Source organism: Cnephaeus nilssonii (genome assembly GCF_951640355.1).
Source record: "Cnephaeus nilssonii genome assembly, chromosome: 15".
Lineage (NCBI taxonomy): Eukaryota > Metazoa > Chordata > Mammalia > Chiroptera > Vespertilionidae > Cnephaeus > Cnephaeus nilssonii.
In genome coordinates, this window is record NC_137086.1 from 24,211,478 (window position 1) to 24,229,243 (window position 17,766).

At 43.9% G+C, this 17,766-nt stretch overlaps 1 protein-coding gene across 2 annotated transcripts in view; it reads left to right on the forward strand.

Annotated features, from left to right (window-relative positions):
- Positions 1–17,766, forward strand: part of PRKCE (protein kinase C epsilon) — a 451,747-nt gene that overhangs the window by 177,982 nt on the left and 255,999 nt on the right. The window lies entirely within an intron of this gene.

Sequence of the window (17,766 nt, forward strand, 5' to 3'; positions counted from 1 at the left end):
AGAAATTAGGTGTCAAATTTCAGTATCTTATTTCTGTAGAGCTTTTATAGAAGTGTTACTTTTTTTTTCCCCCAACAGTTTCTTATGAGGGGGAAAGCCCTGCTCTTAGAAATATAGGGGTGGGAGGCGTTTGTACTCCCATTGGCTGATTACACAGGGTGTAGATGTTCCGGGTAGTTGGATTTTTCTTCTTCTTCTTACACCCTCTGCTCTCCATCCTGTCTGTGGCCTCTTACCACCATTAAGAGCTTGCAGGTTGGTGAGGATTGAGCAGTCGGGGTAAAAGGGAAGACTGGACAATAAAACCTTGGCCACACAGGAATGGGGTGATGGTGGCAAACTTGGGTTCTAGGAGGGCTGGAATTAGGACTGAAATTTAGTTATTGGGACCATCTTTCTTCTCTTCCTGTCTGTGGGCAGGGGGGTGGAACAGTTGTTTTTAATGTCATGGCAGAAAGATTGGAAGACCAAGGCTGGTTCCTTGTGGCACTGAGACCAAATGTGGTTTAGGGCCTGTGTCCCAAAGGGAAAGAAACAGCGCCCTTAGGTCCTGGCTGGTAGGCTTGGGCCTTTTACAGCATCTCCCCGGAATACCGGGGATTACAAGCACAAAGTCACAACCCCACACGGTCTCCCCTACTTTAGGGAGGACGTTCTCATAAAGGTTCAGACATGGGAGGAGAGATTCTGTGAGCAAATTCAGAGGAGCTGGGCCAATGGTGCACTTGACAGAGGTGCCTGATGCTTTTCACTTAGCTGAATTAGCACCCAGTTTCAACAGGTGTTCAGAATAATTCAGCAGTTGTGTGTATAGGAGGCTCACAATAGAGTTTGGCTACCTTTTCATCGCAGTTATTTGGCATGGGTTTAGAACTTTAAGCAACCTTCCAAATTCAGTCTCTTATATCCTCTGTTCTTTGCTGCAATTACATTTTGGTGTTTCCAACTTTGCTTCTCAACTTTCAGCTCTGAACAGCCCAGAATAGAATCTGTTGGTGAAGATTTGGGGATTTAGCAACATTTAATACAAAATATTCAAGATGTTCAAAGGGGCATAAAGCATGATAAAGTAGGCACCAGTGTACCCACAACCCATGTTAGGAAACAAAGTACCCAGTCAGGTGAAGCCTTGCATTGCTTTTCACAAAAGCACTGGTTGGAATTGGCATATGCTGAGGGCCACTTAAATTATGCAAGTGGTCAGTGTCCCTAACCCCCCTTTGTTTAAGGGTCAGCTGTACAGGTCTACCTTGTTTTATTGCACTTTGCTTTATTGTGCTCCACCAAGGTTGCTTTTATTTTTTTAAAAACAAATTGAAGGAAAGATCCTCCTTTAGCACAAAAATTACAGCTCACCTTTTTTTTTACAGTGGTTTGGAACCAAAACCACGCTATCTCCTAGATATGCCTGTATACAGTGGCCTCCTAATTGTAGACACTGGCAAAACATTTGATGAGCAAAATCAATCCACTTCTTTCCTTTACATAATCAATATGCAATGAGATAATTAATTAAATATGTATTTCCTGTGCCAAGTTACTGGGCAACCAATGGAGGGCTTGATTTTTTTTTCTTTGAAAAGATTAACAACTTGCAATCAATAAATGAGAAGTAATTGAATTTTTTTCTTCTTACTTCTATAGCTTATTGTATGTGAATGGACAAAGCAATTTTCATTGGGTTGAATTTTTGGTCTACTTTTTGAAAAAATATCTTTTATCTAAAAAAAAGAAAAAGTTTAATTCAGAAATGCTGACCCATGCCAGATTCTGTGAAGTGCAAGCCTATTGCTCTGAAGTACAGGAGACATGTTTCTGCCCTTTTTTTATGCTGTTGGTGGATTTGGGGTTCTCTCTGGATGGTGGGAAGGACTTGCAGCAGTCTCCTCCTGGACGCGGATCTTCTGTTCTGTTTGTGTTCTGCCCGGCTGTCCTCCCAGTCCTGCTGCTGGGATTTGGGGGCCCCTGGTCCAGAGGTGGTTCTGATTTTGGAAGGGTTGGGAGGGCCAGGAGGGGCGTGAAGGATGAGTGGCCAACACATTTGTTACCAGACTGCATGAGAAGGGTCTGGTGGGAAAACGGTTGTCACAGCTAGTCTGTGGACGTTCATAGGTTCTTGTCTAAGTCCCTTTCTTTAGTGAAAACACATAACTCTGAATTCCACGAAAGGAAGAAAGGAGTTGAAATGAAGCCCAGCTGATGTTTTCATCACTCTATTATTCTGCCATCAAGCATCCCTTCAAATGCTCCAGTACCATCCAAAGAAAAACATATATATATTCGTAGAATTTGCAATAAACTTTACAACTCGTGCAAATACTGAAGAGCTCAGAGAAAGGTGTGGGGGTGAGATGATGTGACTATACCTCCTTCTTTAAGGAGGTGCCAAAGGGCTCTTTCTCTTGCTCACACACTACAGAAAGCCCGGATGTTGACGTCTGCTAGGGTTGGACTAATGTGATTTCTAACTGTCTAATAAGATTGCTCTGCTGGCAGGTCCTGTGCAGTTCACCATAATGGGATTTGACCAGGGTGTGCTCTGTCTAAACCAGGCAACCTAACCCCAGATGTAAGGGGTCAGGCTGGATGACAGTTCAGGTTATCCTCGGTCATGTGATTTTGGCCCTTTGGTGTAATTGGAATAGACATCTCTCAGAGCTCAGGGCTAAGGCCTGGCTAATACCTGTAGCAGGTAGAAGGGGTTGAAAGGAAGGGAGTCTGGTGACACGTGCCTTGTGAGGCACTTTCTCTACACCGTCCCAAGTAGCACACTTTCTTGGAATGCTCGTGTGTGATCCTCCAGTCTCAGGTGCCTGTTAGTATTTTGCTGTTATCACCAGTGACAACCATGTGGCTTCTTGGTAAACATGACACTACAGGCTCACCAGAGGCTTAAATGAGCATAATGAGCCCAGGTGCCAGAAGCATAAACAGCCATGTAATTCTCAAATGAGCAAACTATTGCTTCCTGCTGTGCACTATAGTTAGAATTTCTTCCTTTGTTGTGACATAATTTGTACACTATTTCCATTCTTTATAATCATAGGACAATGCGCCCTGATCTGCAGGCTCCCAGAGGAGGGGCAATCAGTGTGACCCAGGGCTTTCTCGGCTCTTCTTGCCCTGCCTTCCATCCAGGTGTAGTGCTCACCTGGGAGAGTTCTTCGGAGCCTGAGCCAACAATAGAAAGAACAAGACGTAGGCCTTACTGGTATGTTTGGATCACTCAACTTCTTCACCAATAAAATGAAGAAGATACAAAATAATTTGAATGGTTTTTGCAGCACATACATCACAAATAATGCCGCTCAGTCCACTTCTGGAGTGATTGTATATTGTGGAAGCAGAAGATGGGGGTGGGGGGCAGGATCCACCCCTCTCCCCTTCTTTCTGCAGCCACGTGCAACAGGAAGCACCCAGTTCCCTCTCTGGAACTGGTAGCAGATAAGAGTGGAAAAGCATCAGAGTCCACCAGTCCTGGATTTAAGTCCTGGCTCTAGTGCTTACCAGTTCAGAGCTTCAGATTTCTCACCCATAAATGGGGATAATAATACCTAGGATAGGTACTATGTCTGATAGGATCGCTATGAGAACAGGGCCTGGGTACAGTGCCCTCACATACAGGAGATGCTCAGTAAATGCCTGAAGGCCCTGGAGACCTGGGGGCAGGGAGGTGGCAATAGCGCTAACCCAATGCCCATAGGAGCAGCAGGCAGCTCCAGAGAAAAGAGAAACAATTCAGAGAAATCGTTTGAGGGTAGGTTTCTGACTCTGGGGCATGCATGTCCAAAAGGTCCAAGAACAGAGCAAGGTGTCAAAGAGGGTAAATTTTCTTGTTGTTGTTAATCCTCACCTGAGGATATTTTTCCATTGATTTTTAGAGAGAGTGGGAGGGAGCGAGACAGAGAGAGAAACATTGATGTGAAAGAGACATATCGATTGTTGCCTCCCACATACATCCCAACCGTAGCCAGGATGGAGCCTGCAGCCCAGGTACATGGCCTTGACCGGATTCGAACCTGGGACCCTTCAGTCTGTGGGCCAATGCTCCATCCACTGAGGCAAACAAGATAAGGCCAAAGAGGTAATTTGTAGACTAATACTAGTATATCTGGCAAGAGCTATGAGGTTGCTTTCTTTAGTGTTCAGAACTTGCTATAATATTGCCCCATTCTCTTTCTTTTTCTCTCCCTCTCACTTTCCCTCTCTCCTTCCTTCCCTCTCTTTCTTTCCCATCCTTCCCCCAATGAAGTATTTCCCAGAAGTACATTCTCTAGTTTATTTGTGTCCTTTGGCCCTTAATGTTAGAAACTTCTTGTCAGAGCCTGGGCTTGGGCTTCTTTGCTCAGTGCAGACTGAGAACATGTGGTCCCCATATTCTTACTGGCCCTGGGTAAAAACCCTTCATCTATTTGAAGGCTCTTATTAAATCTCTCTTCTTGGGGCTGAATCAATCACATCCATGAACCTTTCTGAAGAGTTAGTTTAGAAATCTTAACTCATCTTTGCGACTCTCTTTTGAACTTTTTCATGTTGCACAGACAGAGAGACATGACAAACCAGCTTTGCTCCATTCTGAAGTTATAATGTGTATAGATCAAGTGCCTGACAGTATGACCTCCATGTGGGAGATGGTGACATTGAGAGGTCAAGTGATGTGCCCAAGGTCACAAGGTTGATAATATGGCCCTGTTGGGTCCAGACCCCAGGCCACGATTTAGTATCCTGCCCTAAATCGTGGCACAATAGTGAGTTTGCTAACATGGCAAAGACGTCCCTGCTACTCTTGAATTTTAGTTCTTTTCTCCAGTAAGCTTTTTACAGAAATATAAAGCTAAAGTTATTAGTGTTGAACCCAAAGGTGACTCAGAGACTCTCATTCACAAATAAGCAGATCTTTTTTCTACTCTCTTAGAAACGAAAATGCTGTTGATCCCAGTTTAGAAATGGTCAGCTCCTGAGGCTCTCTGTAAGGTGGGTCCATACTAAGTATTGGTCTGCAACTAGACCTGCCTCTACTCCCTGCAGGTTAGTCATCTTTCTTACATGTGTCTGTGGCAAGCATTAGAGTGCTGCCTTCAGGATTAAAGTAGAGGGGGAGGACTTCTTGAAACTCTACCTCAGCCAGTGAGCAGTTTCCTTTTTCTTAAATTCTCACCTGCAGATATTTTTTCCATTGATTTTTAGAGAGAGTGTAAAGGAGGGGTTAGGGGAGAGAAAGAGAGAAACATCAATGTGAGAGAGACATATTGATTGCTTGCTTCCCACACGGGCCATGACCGGGGCTGGAAATTGAACCTGCAACCTGGGTATGGGCCCTTGACCGGGAATCATACCTGAGACCCTTTGGTGCATGGGCTGACTCTCCAACCACTGAGCATGTAGGGCAGGGTGGCAGTTTCTATCTAAATAACATCTCTCAGATCCCAGAGTCCCACTGAAGCTTTAGTTGATAATTTTACCTTTTTCCTTCAAAATTCTACATTGTTTAATCCAATGCCTTTTGGTTATCAGATAGTTAAAAAGAACCATTTGTTAAAACGAACAGTAGTCACCAATGCACTTTAATAAATGTGCCCAGCTTGGTGCCTGTCCTAGGTTTGGGGACTGGGAAGTGGGGAAGGAAGTGGCAAATGAGAGATGGCATTCATAAGAACACATGGCCTTGCCTTCAAGAAGCTTGCAATTGAATTAGGAATCCAGAACATGCAGGACAAAAGCATTAGAGAACAATGCAAGGCAATATCATATTGAGTACTCAACTGGGTGTTACTAAGCGTTCCTTAAATGGAATAAATTGGAGCTGGAATAATTCAGGAAAACTTTAAGGAAGAAGCAGGGCTTGGGCTGAAAAAGGAGAAGGTAGGTAGACTAGATTGACAGGGAAGACTTGGAGAGGCCGTTCAGAGCAGAGGGGATCATATCATCGCTGTCAAAGACAGTGTTGATGCTCTTATTTTTAGATAAGGCTGGACAGACATGATAAATTAGGGAGATGCAATTTGTATTCTCAAGGAGCTTTCAAACAAAGACAGTCATCCATGTTGCAGACAGAAATTTTCATGCTATGCCAACAAGAAAATGAAATGTTTTAAATGATTAAGCTGTGTTTGACGGGAAGGCAGTGCTTTCTGGATGTGTTTTCATGGTCTAGGCCTCCCACCCATCTTGACCCCAAAGAAGGAGGAATGGTCTAGGTCAAGTTTGGTCAAGTCTGGGACATTGAATAGAGCTCATTTTATAAGCATGGGACTTAGGTGATTAGAATGTCAAGCTCAGGTACAGACATCCTTTTGTGGTCTTTTCTACACACGCTCTCTTTTCTCCCTTAGCAATCTCATGAAATCCCATGGTAAGCACTCTACCACCCTCCACATTCTCCTCCTCTCCAACCTATCTAGCTAGTGCCCTGGCATCAAGCCCCGATACTCCCACTCTTTCTCTTTTCAAGTTCTGTTCAGTCTCTAATGAGAAACATTGCTTGAGAGGTCAAAGAGAGTCTTCACCTTCCCAAACAGCAGACTTCAAAGTCAGACATCAGCTCCAAGATGCTGATAGGTCTCCCTCCTGTGTGGTGCCGCAGGCAATGATATCCTGGTCTGGCTCCTCAGACATGAATGGACATGTGGGGTTCCCCAGGAACATATGGAGAGAGACAGCCTCAGTGCTTGATAAGAGTGAAAATAACAAAATCCAGATGTTCAAAAATATTGATCTTGCAAAATATACTCCCCCCCCCCTCCCAGCATAATTGCTTGCTACTGATACTCAGACTCAGGGAGCGGGTCCCTTAATCTCCAGATTTTTGGCTCCATCTTTTGTCCTAATGAAATAAATGCTTATTCCTAGCAGTGACCATATGCACCAGATGTGACCAGGGGAGTCAGCTTGAAAGTAGTGAGCACCAAACCCCCATCAAGGGGTTTATAAAGTCACAAAGAGACAATGCTAAAATACTTGATGAGAAATAAGCCAAGAAACCCTCATTTCCTTCCAAATAGGCTCTAGATGCACAGCAGTTCCTCTGAAATGAATCATTCATGGTTAACAACACCAAATGGCAACCATTAGCAGATGAAAAACAATTGAATCCTGAGTGTTTGGAGAGCAGAGCACTTTAGGATCACTCCTAAAGCTCCCTTCCTCTGCCATCAGGGAAGCATACATGTGTATTTGCTATTGTCTTGTGTGCCTGTTTTACTAATGAAGTAATTGAAGAAGGAATAATCATGTTGCAGAAATAAATAAACGTATAGAAAGGGTGGGTTTATAATAGATCCTTAGTCAAGAAGTGAGCCCCGTGTTTCTTGGCACGGCCTCCAATTCCATCTCTGTTGCCTCGCTGTATACCATTTCAGTGCCTTATAAAGAAGATTGTTTGGGGAAATTCATGCTTGCAGCTCAGATCATATTGGGTCATAGTGGCCTGTAATTTAATCATTTACTGTTGTTGATATCCTCGTGATTTGGCTTAAAACAATAGGGCATTTCCATTCATCCAACCTAATTTAGAGAGTTGTCTTTTAGGACCAATTACTTTATTCTTTTATCCAGTTGAAATTGGCCTGTGTTGACAGTCTTATTGATTTTCCTTATTACCTAGCTTTGTTGAAACATTCAATTTTCACAATCAAGTGCATTCACCATCTTATTTGAGCTGCTAACACTGAGGCTTTTATCTTCCTCCTCGATTGTAAACCTTTGGTGTGAGCTTGTGGGAAGTGTGTGCATTTGCCTATGTACACACAGACGAGCATGAATGTCTCTGAACCACCTGTTCTGTCTCTCCTTCAGCCTCAGTTTCCTTCATTGGAAACATTACTTATTTGCTTATCTAAGATAGCCTAGGCCCTGGACGTATAGAGCTAATGAGAATGGTCCCTGCTGTCAGGTATCTGTACTCACACAAGGAGGTGAGCAGTAGACCAGTAAGCACAATACAGAAATGTGTTTTAGCTGTTGGTAGAACAGGGTACAGAGGTACCATCAAAGAGACTCCTTTTCACTGGAGCGCTCTCCTGGAGTAGGCTGTTCATAAAGGACATCCACCAACTTCCACGTGTCCTCATCAGCTCCCCATGGCAACGCTGGAAGGCAGCTAATAACAGGTGAGGAAATAGAACCATTGTCCATTGAAGATATATCCAATCAGAAGATAAAATAAAGGCAGACTAGAACTTAATTTACCCAAATTTGAACTTTTCAGAAATACCTCTGATTTTTATATTCATTTATTCAACATATAGTTATTGGGCACCTATGCCAGTTGCTCTTTTCCGTGCTCTAGGCACAGAAGGAAACAATATAAACAGAAACCTCTGCCATTATGGGCCATCCATTCTAGTGGACATGCTTGTGTGTGTGGGTATCTCGGCAGGCATAACACACAGGGGATAGGAGTTGTCTCTGGGGAAGGGAAAAGGTGAATTTAGAAAGGAGGAAACCTTTCTTGTTAATGCCTGTAATCTCATGTGTTTTTCCCCCAATATGAGTATGAGCTATTAAAACAATTACTTAGAAATTTTGAACAAAATTTAATTAGGAGGAAATGTGACCATTCCCATACACACAGTGACAGTGACTTGCCCATGGCCAGAGGCTATGACAGGCTTGAGAAGAATAACACAACTAATGACAGAGAGCTCTAAGAATCATGCTCTACATTGCTCCACAGACACCTCTAGTTTGTAATGGGACATGCGGAAATTGGGGTTTGTGCCTGCCACTGAGGATTGAATGCTCCCATGTGGAGAGGCAGGTAGGCTAGGCAGCTGGACTCCCACAGAGTGGGTGATGAGTGAATGGTGCATGAGGAGTATTCACTCCCAGGAGCACTTGCCTCTGAGCGCCTAGAGAGGCTCACAGCATCTGGATGGACAGTCCACGGTGGGGTTCTTTACCGGCACCAGAGAGCACTCTTTAGTACTGAGGGTCAGCTGCTACTTGTCCCAAGCTTGGTCATCTCCACAGACCGAGTTGCTTCACAGCTGGGGTACCTTCTGCCCAGCTGCCAGTGCGTTATTCCTACTCTCCAGGTATTCAGTGCCTGTTTCCTGACATTGAAAATAATAGTGATGTTTAGTTCCATGGTCTCTGCTATTAGCCAGGTGTGCGTTCTTTTGGAATTGTCAGGGAGAGTGAATTAAGGGGAAATTAAGTTCACTTTCAGTGCTATTGGGACTAGGGTTCTGTAGGAACCTGCATTGTAGTTCCTGCTCCACAATTAGCTAATTACTTGTTTTTCTGATTGAGCAAACATATATTAAGGATCTGTTGTGTGCCAGGCACCATGCTAAGAGCTGGAGAAACAAAGAGGAAAAAGCCCCAAGCTAGGACATGTCAGCAACAAGTCATCTACTCCCTTTGGGCCTCGGTGGCTTCCTCTGCACTTGGAGAAGGTGTGGGACTAAGCACCCCTTCTCACTTTCTAGTTCTCAATCACAAGCAAGAGGAGTTTGCACACAGACACACACCTGGAAGGGGGAAATGAGAGAGAACAAAATTTTTAAAACCAAATCTCTACAGAGATTATTTTGTTTAATCGTAAATGGATCTGCCAGGTGGGCTTTACCAACCCTATTTCACACATGGGGGAAATGAGGCTTAAAGAGTTTAAGACTCTGAACCACCTGGGATCCTGTGAAAATGCAGATTCTGACTCAGGGCCTGGGTGGGGCCTGAGATGCTGCATTTCTCACCAGCTCCCAGGAGGTGCCCATGCTGCTGGTCCCTAGCCAACACTTTGGTAGCAAGAGACTACAAGACCCATGCTTTCCCTCTGAACCATGCTGAGCAGGCACCAGTTTCTACTTGGCTGAAAATTAAGAGGAAAATCTCCCTTTCCCAATACCCACCATTTAGTCCACCTCAAAGTTAATACCTTTGAATCCTTTTCTGTTTAGTATCCTTTCCTTCCCATTCTTCTTTCCTCTGTGGCAGGGGTTGAGAAGGCATTCAGTATTCTTTGGGAGGCTGGGCAATGGCCGTCTCGGTTTTCCAGTCCTGACTTTAGTCGTCTGCAGAAGGTCAAAATGGACAGCATTTAGTGTTCTTCAGCTAGGAGAACAAGAACCAATTTATACCAGGAAGACAAAAAAGCAAGCAGTCAGGATATTGGATTTTTTTGTTTTTGTGTTTATTTTTCTATAAATACCCTCCAGTATTGAGTGGTGCTTGAATTTGATCCCACTGTGCTAATTTTCTCCTGGTTCCTAGGGCTTTAATTAAAATAACTCACCCAGGGACCTTGCCAGAACTTACCTTTATGTGGTTCTCCTCTGAGTAGGCAAGTTGAACCTGCCTTTCATGAATGGGAAATGCAGAAGGAGTTCTGGATTAGGTGCTATGTACACAGGAGGGGCATCAGTTTTACTTGTTGGATAAATAAATGCATGACTAAATGAACTAACAGGAAAAAGTGTCATGTTGAAAGGAACCAATGGAGATAAACAAGGTATTTGGCCTGATTTTGCTTTGGATAAGCTGTTGTTTCATATTCCAGTGTGCGTGGGCTTGCACGTTTAAGCTTTCCATGCCTGGTACTCAGAGCCTCCCCACACCAAGTCTCCAGTTATAATACCCTGTCCCCTCCCTATTTATTCAACTAATTCTTTACTCTTTCAGAATTTGATTTCAAGTTTGCCTCCTCCTGGGGGCCTTCCCACATTGGCCCACACCCCCCCACCTGCTGGGCCGTGAGACTGTATTTGCTCCCACACTCTTCTGTGTCTTTTTGTACAATCGTGTACTCGTATATTTATATTGTACCTATAACTAGAGCCTGGTTGTGCCCTGCCCATCCACTAAGCGACAAGCCATTCAAGGGCAGAGGCATGGGAGTGCTGAGCCTGGAGCACTGTCTTACTGTTTAAATGACACAAAGCTGCACTGGGAACAAAGGCCATCTCTGAACTTGGACGAAGTCCCTGGGAGCCTTGATTATTGCAGGGCCTCACTAGTGCTGAGCAGAAGGCCCCTGTTAGTTACACTGAATTCAGCATTAAGCAGCTTTATGGTGAGGTGTAATGGGAGTAACTCCCTGTTGTTGTTTTTTTTTAATTCTTTTTTCTTTATTGATTTTTAGTGAGAGAGGAAGGGAGATGGATAGAGAGATAGAAACATCAATGAAAGAGAAACATCATAGATCAGCTGCCTCCTGCACACCTCCCAGTAGGGATGGAACCCGCAAACCGGGCCTGTGCCCTGACCAGATCGAACCAGTGACCTCCTGGTTCTTGGGTTGATGCTCAACCGCTGAGTGATACCAGCCAGGCAGTAACCCCCCCCCCTTTTTTTTTTTAAAATCAGAAGCTTGTATTCTGTTCCTGGCCCTGCTACTAACCACCCAAGTGAAGGTGAATAAATCACTGGGTGCTTCTAGCCCTCAACTGGATTATATTGACCACATGTTAAGATGCTTTGATTCATTGAATGCCTAGGATTTCAGATTCTCAGGTTGAAGACTTTCTGAATGCAGGTGTAAATCAATAAGAAGGCTTCCTAATCCCCCTTTATACTTATCGCCAGGGAGCCAAACTTCGGTATTCCTGGCCAACACACAGGATCCTTAGAAGTGGGTGAGACATGGTAGGTGTCTAAAGAACTTAAAGTGTGACCAAGTAGAAGAGGGAGAGGACTTATCCTGTGGCTTCGTAGGGCAGTTTTAGGACCACAGAGGTGGAAGTTACAGGGAGGCAGCTTTAAGCGTGGTTTAGTATATGGAAAAAGCGTCTGGTAGACAGAGCTCATCAGCCGTTTAATACATTTGAACAGTAAGGAGGGAGGTCTTCATCTCTGAAGGTATTCACATAGAGACGGTTTTCAATTATTCTAGAAAAGATTCTTCTAATGGGCTTTTGTAAGATCTAAATATTTGTAACAGACAATTTCTACAAGTGTACAAATAGAGGATAATAAGGCAAATGTTTACTATATTTTAAATGTTTTATTTAAAAAAATCCAAGGCCCACATTTAAAAAGGGCAGGAAAGGGTGCATGGAAAAGAATGGGAAAAAGGAATAAGTTGGATCTTAGCATCTAGGTACAGAATAGTTATATTTCTTGAAATTTAGGTAAAAATTGAAATGTTAAAACTGGAATATTGTGTCCAAAGAGCTAGGGAAGGTCTCTATTTGAATGGGCCCTAAATGTGAACCACTCTTGTGAAGACTGTAAGTGCTAAAATCTTTTGTAATATCAGTATTCGGCCTTGAATTCTCTCTCACATGGATATGCATGTGGAGTTTACTTAAAGAGTCGTCCATTGGTGTGTGTCTGTGAAGAGGTCCATCGAGGGGAGGAAGAATGGCAAAGAAGGCTCCCAATTTCAGGGGAAACATCATTTTGTCATGCTGTCCATGCCCACTGTGAGGGAAGGGTTTTCTCCTCAAATGTAGGAAGGCATTGCATTGGAGCTAGAGGAGTAGGAAGTAACTGATGTTCCGAATGAGGTAGGGCACCAGGAAGGTGGTTGCCTCCTCCCCCTGATATTGACCTACCTTTTGTCTGATGTTTGAAATTTTATCTCCAGGGTTTTCACATTGGTGGTGGTGTAAGCTCTTAATGCTTATTAAACAGCTAACGCTTCCCTCAGAAAACAAAAACAAAAAAGGACCAACCCTTTTAGAAAGATGAAAACCTAAGCCTTTCTTGAATCTTCTTGTGCATAAAGGACCAACAGCTAGGTTTGTAGGCAGTTCCCTAATTTGGCACATGGTGCTTTCTAAGGTGCCTGGAGGTCAAAAACATGGAGGTTTGAATGACTGAGTTAAATGCTATAATGGGAGATTTGATTCCCAGAGAACTACAACATTATACACTTCCCTCACTATGTTTTGTTGTTTCGACACTGTCTTTGGCGATATTTCAACATCTTTTCCCCCACTTTATCCTCTGGGCAGCCTGTCCGCCTGCTTAAGTGCTGGGAGGGTTGAGCTGAGGGCAGGCAGGGGACTTTGCAGCGCCCCCAGGGCCCCTGGCTGATTTGCTATATTGGACTCTATTCTCTGAAGTAGAAAAGATGCATCTTATCTCCAAGGCCAGTGTTTTCATTTTTTTTCCCTTAGGCATCATTTTTATTTAGTAAAAAAGGTCAGGAGGCAATAAAATATTAAAGCACTTGCACAAACACTTACTTGAGACTCTAAACACCATGCAGGCAAGGGACTGCGTCTGTGTTGGTCTCTGCTGTACCTTCGTGGTCTAAGACAATGCCAGGATGCACCGTGATCAGGACATGTTTGTCCCATGAATTAACGAGTGACCGCTGTCCAGGTAAGTATGGCGAAGGTGTGGAGGTGGCTCAGTGGCTGGGCAAGCCGAGCGCACCGCTGTGGAATGCTGTGGCCAGCTCATGGCTGAGTGTCCGTGTGTGCTGTTTGAAGGCTAAACATATGGAAGTCAAGAGCTGCCTGGAAGAGGCGGGTGTGAGGTCACCAGGGTTGTCAGCCGAGCAGCCGGAGCCTGGAAGGCAGACTTCACCTGCTTAATTACAGATGGCCGCTGGCCACTGGACCTCTCCCTCGCTGTAATTACAGCCCTTGTGCCCGCTACGCTGACAGGCCAACTAGAAACACCTAGCTCTGTCTGCATAGGGACCTGTTTTGCTCTTATTTTTAATTTTTTAAAACATAAATCAAACCAGGGCCTTTCGATGTAACATTCACTTTCTATGTGGCGTGAAGCCTTCGCTAGGTTTCCTTGCCTCAGGAAACAAACAAACGATAATTTCTTTGACCTCGGGAAAAATATCCTCTGTGATTTGTTTCCCTTGAATCAGTCTGTCCTTTGGGATTAATTTAAACTGGCCTTACTCTCCCTCCCTTCCACTATGTTTATTGGGAAATTATATCATTATTTATCCTGCATCATCTGTACCTATGGTCCAGATAAAGGGGAAAAAAAACACATTTCTGGTGCCTTTGCAGCCCTCCCAGCCCCTTTACTGACCTTGTCTTACTCCTCTTTTCCCCCGAAGCTAACTACTATCCTGAATTTTATGTTATTTTCTTGCATTTCTTTGTGATTTTACCATCTATATGTATGTTTTAAAAATATACATTATTTTACTTTTATCTACTTTTTAGCTTTATTTAAATAGTATTGTCAATTCATGCACCATTATACTTTGGAGTTTCAACCATATTGATGTGTATGGCTGTTTATTATTTTTATTGCTTTATATTGTTCCCTGATATTAATATATCAAAATGCATTTACCTCTTCTTCTATTCATAGACATATGGGTTGTTTTCAGGTGTTTGCTATTACAGACAATACTGTACCCTGGGGCACACTTGTACCTATAGTTTCTTTAGGTTATTGACTTAGCTGTGGAACTAATGGTTCAGCATGTATGTGTATGCTCTACTTTACTGGGCAAGGGTAAATTGTTTCCCAAAGTGATTGTACCAGTTGATGCCACCACAGACATTCTTGCAAACTTCCAATTGCTTTATATCTTCATGAATGCTCGGTATTGTAAGGCTTTCAAATTTTGACCAGTCTTATGTGTGATATGTCCGTGTAGTTTCGATTTGTATTTCTATGGTTATTGATGATACTGAGAATCTTTTCATGTATCTACAGGTGTTTGATCGTTCCTGAAAAATGTCTGCTCATTGCTTTCATGCATTTTTCTATTATGCTTTTTGTCTAGTTCTTACTGCTTCAGAGGCAGTTATATTTGTTGCAAACAGCTTCCCCTAATGTGTGGCTCATATTTCCATTTCCTCTGAGGTCTGATAAATAGACATTCAAAGAATAAAATTTGTGGATCTTGCACAAATCATTTCACATGTTTGGGCTTCTGTTTCTGCTCAACTAAGTGAGCATCCTGGTGCACTCTCCCCTGCAGACTCAACAGGGAGAGACGGCACAGCGGGTTGATGTGCATGAAGGCACAGTTTGAAAGCAAAGCACCATACACATATACATTCCTTCCCACTTTATCATACTGCCTCCATTTTTTATACCGTAACATACTCTCTAGCTGCTATTTTTATTGTGCTTGGTACCTTTGGAAATTATTTATTTGTTCACTTATTATCTAGTCTGTCCCTCTAGAATGTAAGCTGAAGCGGGCAAGAATCGTTGTATTGGAAAAATCATTTTACCATTGCATTCCTGGCATCTCGGAATGGTTCCTGGTACACAGCAGATGTTCAATAAATATTTGTTCAATGAATGACTGAACCAGCGCTAGTAGTAGTCATGATATCATGGCTATGTAAGCATCCAAATTCTGTATTTAGGATTTGCTTCCTGTTCAGAAAACTTTCAAACTTATGTGGTATATGGTTCAGTGTATCTTTGGCCTTTTCCTTTCCAGAAAGAGTGGGTGGAGCCAGAGGGAGGGAATTGTGCCCTGGGGAGCTGAGAGCTTAGATTTTGGTTTTTAGATTTGGTGGGCTGGCACTCCTTTGAGGGCTGATTTCTAGGGTGAGGCCAGAATTTCCCAGGCTATTTTCTTTGCCCTCCTGGATGGTTGTTGTCAACTTTGCTGCCTTTTCAAACCCTGTTGGCTTTTGCTTTGCTGCTATAGACGCCAGAGCTAGCAGTTTGGGGGAAATGCGTGTGCATGGGAGTGCTGGGGGAGGGGTGCTGTGGAAGTGGTGGAGAACCAGAGCTGGGTGGTGGCCGTGGGTTTGGAGTGAGTGAGGACAGCAGGAGGACGGTTGTCACCACAGACGTCTCCGTGAAGGCCCTGCCCACTTTGCCGGGCACGCTCTTCAGAGAGCTTTCGATTGCACAGGGTGCACACTTGGGGAACAGGCATCCCTTTGTAGATCCGCAGGGCTCCCCTGGCGTCCGTCCAGCCCTTCAGTGGAACATCTGGAAAGCCTTGGCCCCTCCTCGTGGCAAAGCCTCTGAGCCCTGGAGACCGAGATCAATGACCTCTTCTTGGCTGCTCCTTAACCCGTGTCCCAGACAAGTGTTTTTCTGGGAACCAGTGAGGGACGCAGACCTTTGATGCCAAGGCTCATGGGCTGTTGCAGTACGACTTTCACTTTTGAGAAAAGGGTGAGGGCAGAGAAAGGGTCTGTGGAGGGAGAGCAATGAGAAGCTGGCTTTTCAGGAAATCAGAGCCCAAGTGGGGAGCCCTGCCTCCCACTCACAGGCTCTTTGGCTGGGGAAACAGCAAGCTGAGCTATTGCCTGGTGTTAATGCTCCTTTATGTGGGGGCTTGTATTAGGTGTGGGCTTGAGGCTAGAGACCAATTTGGTTCTGACCCCCACAGGCAAGCTTTGCAACCCCTGGGAGATAATTTTGAAAAAGCACAAGGGGATTTTTTTTCCACATAAATTATCACATTCTGGGTTGGGCTGAAGACAGTGAAAAGAATTTATGATGTAAAATAGATTGGGGTAAATATGCCATGTAATTACCTGCTCTGCAGTAATGTTTTATAACCCATGTGTTAGGTTCCACATTTAATACTTATCATAAAAATATAGTACACACAATAGAAAAAATATAGAAAGAGTAGAAATTTCCTTAACCCACTCATTCCTACTTGGGGTCAGGTGCCCAAAATCAGTGTCACTGCCTTAAAATGAAACCCGTTTCTTACTTCTTTCTTGCACATGGTAGGTACTTAGTAAGTGCCAATAAAACCGTTGGTAGGAAAGTAACTGGAGTTTCCCTTGACCTAGAAATTTTGCTGCAGGTTTATCCCACTGGCAGATCTGCACAGGTAAAGCAAACACAAATAGCTGGATGTGAAACAGCAAAATACTGGAAGCAAGCAAAGTGCCTGTAACTAAGGGACATTTTGTCCCTCCCTAAATGGAACAATAAGCAAGCATTACATGTTTTTGGGCTTATTTTTGTGTATTAATGGGGAAAGATGTTAAAAATAACTGGTTGAATGAGGAAAGTAAGTATGGAACAGACTGACGAATTTCAGAGGGAAGGAGGGGAATGATTGACCAGGGAACTTATATGCATACTAGAGGCCCAGTGCACCGATTCGTGCACCGGTGGGGTCCCTCAGCCTGGCCTGCACCCTCTCACAATCTGGGACCCCTTGGGGGATGTCAGATAGCCGGTTTCAGCCCAATCCCTGCAGGCCTGATCTAGACAGGAAGGAGCCCAATCCTGTGCATTGAGCGTCTGTCCCCTCCCTGGTGGTCAGTGCATGTCATAGTGACCAGTCAACCGTTCATTAGGTCGTTTGGTCATTTGGTCGCTTAGGCTTTTATATATATAGATATACATAATCCATGGACACAGACAATAGAGTGGGGAAGGTGGGGGGCATGGGTACAGAGTGGGGAAACCCCCCACAAACAAACAAAGGGGACATTTGTAATAATTTCAACAATAAAGATACATTAAAAAAATTAAAGTAAGTTGGAATAGTATATATAGTATGACCTCATTAATGCAAAAGAAACATACACACATACATACACTAGACACACATATATAAAAATGTTTACCTCTGAAAGGTGGGAAGGGCACCAAATGACTTTAGCTTCCCCCCCATATCCTTTTAGTCAGTGACAATTTTGCCTTGAGCTTATATGTAAAATTTGTTCATCAGAATTCTTCATTACGGTGCCTCCTAGTGTATATAACTACCTCCTTTCTCTCCCCACCCCCCCCACACACACATTCTGGGTCCCCTGCTGGAGGAGATGGGGAGCAGGGAGGAACAGGGTGTGTGATTTGAGGGGGAGGGCAGCCAGACTCACAGTTTGTTCTCTTGATGTGTGGTTCCTGGAAGGTGGGTATACAGAATGAGGCTCCCTATTTCCTGACGTC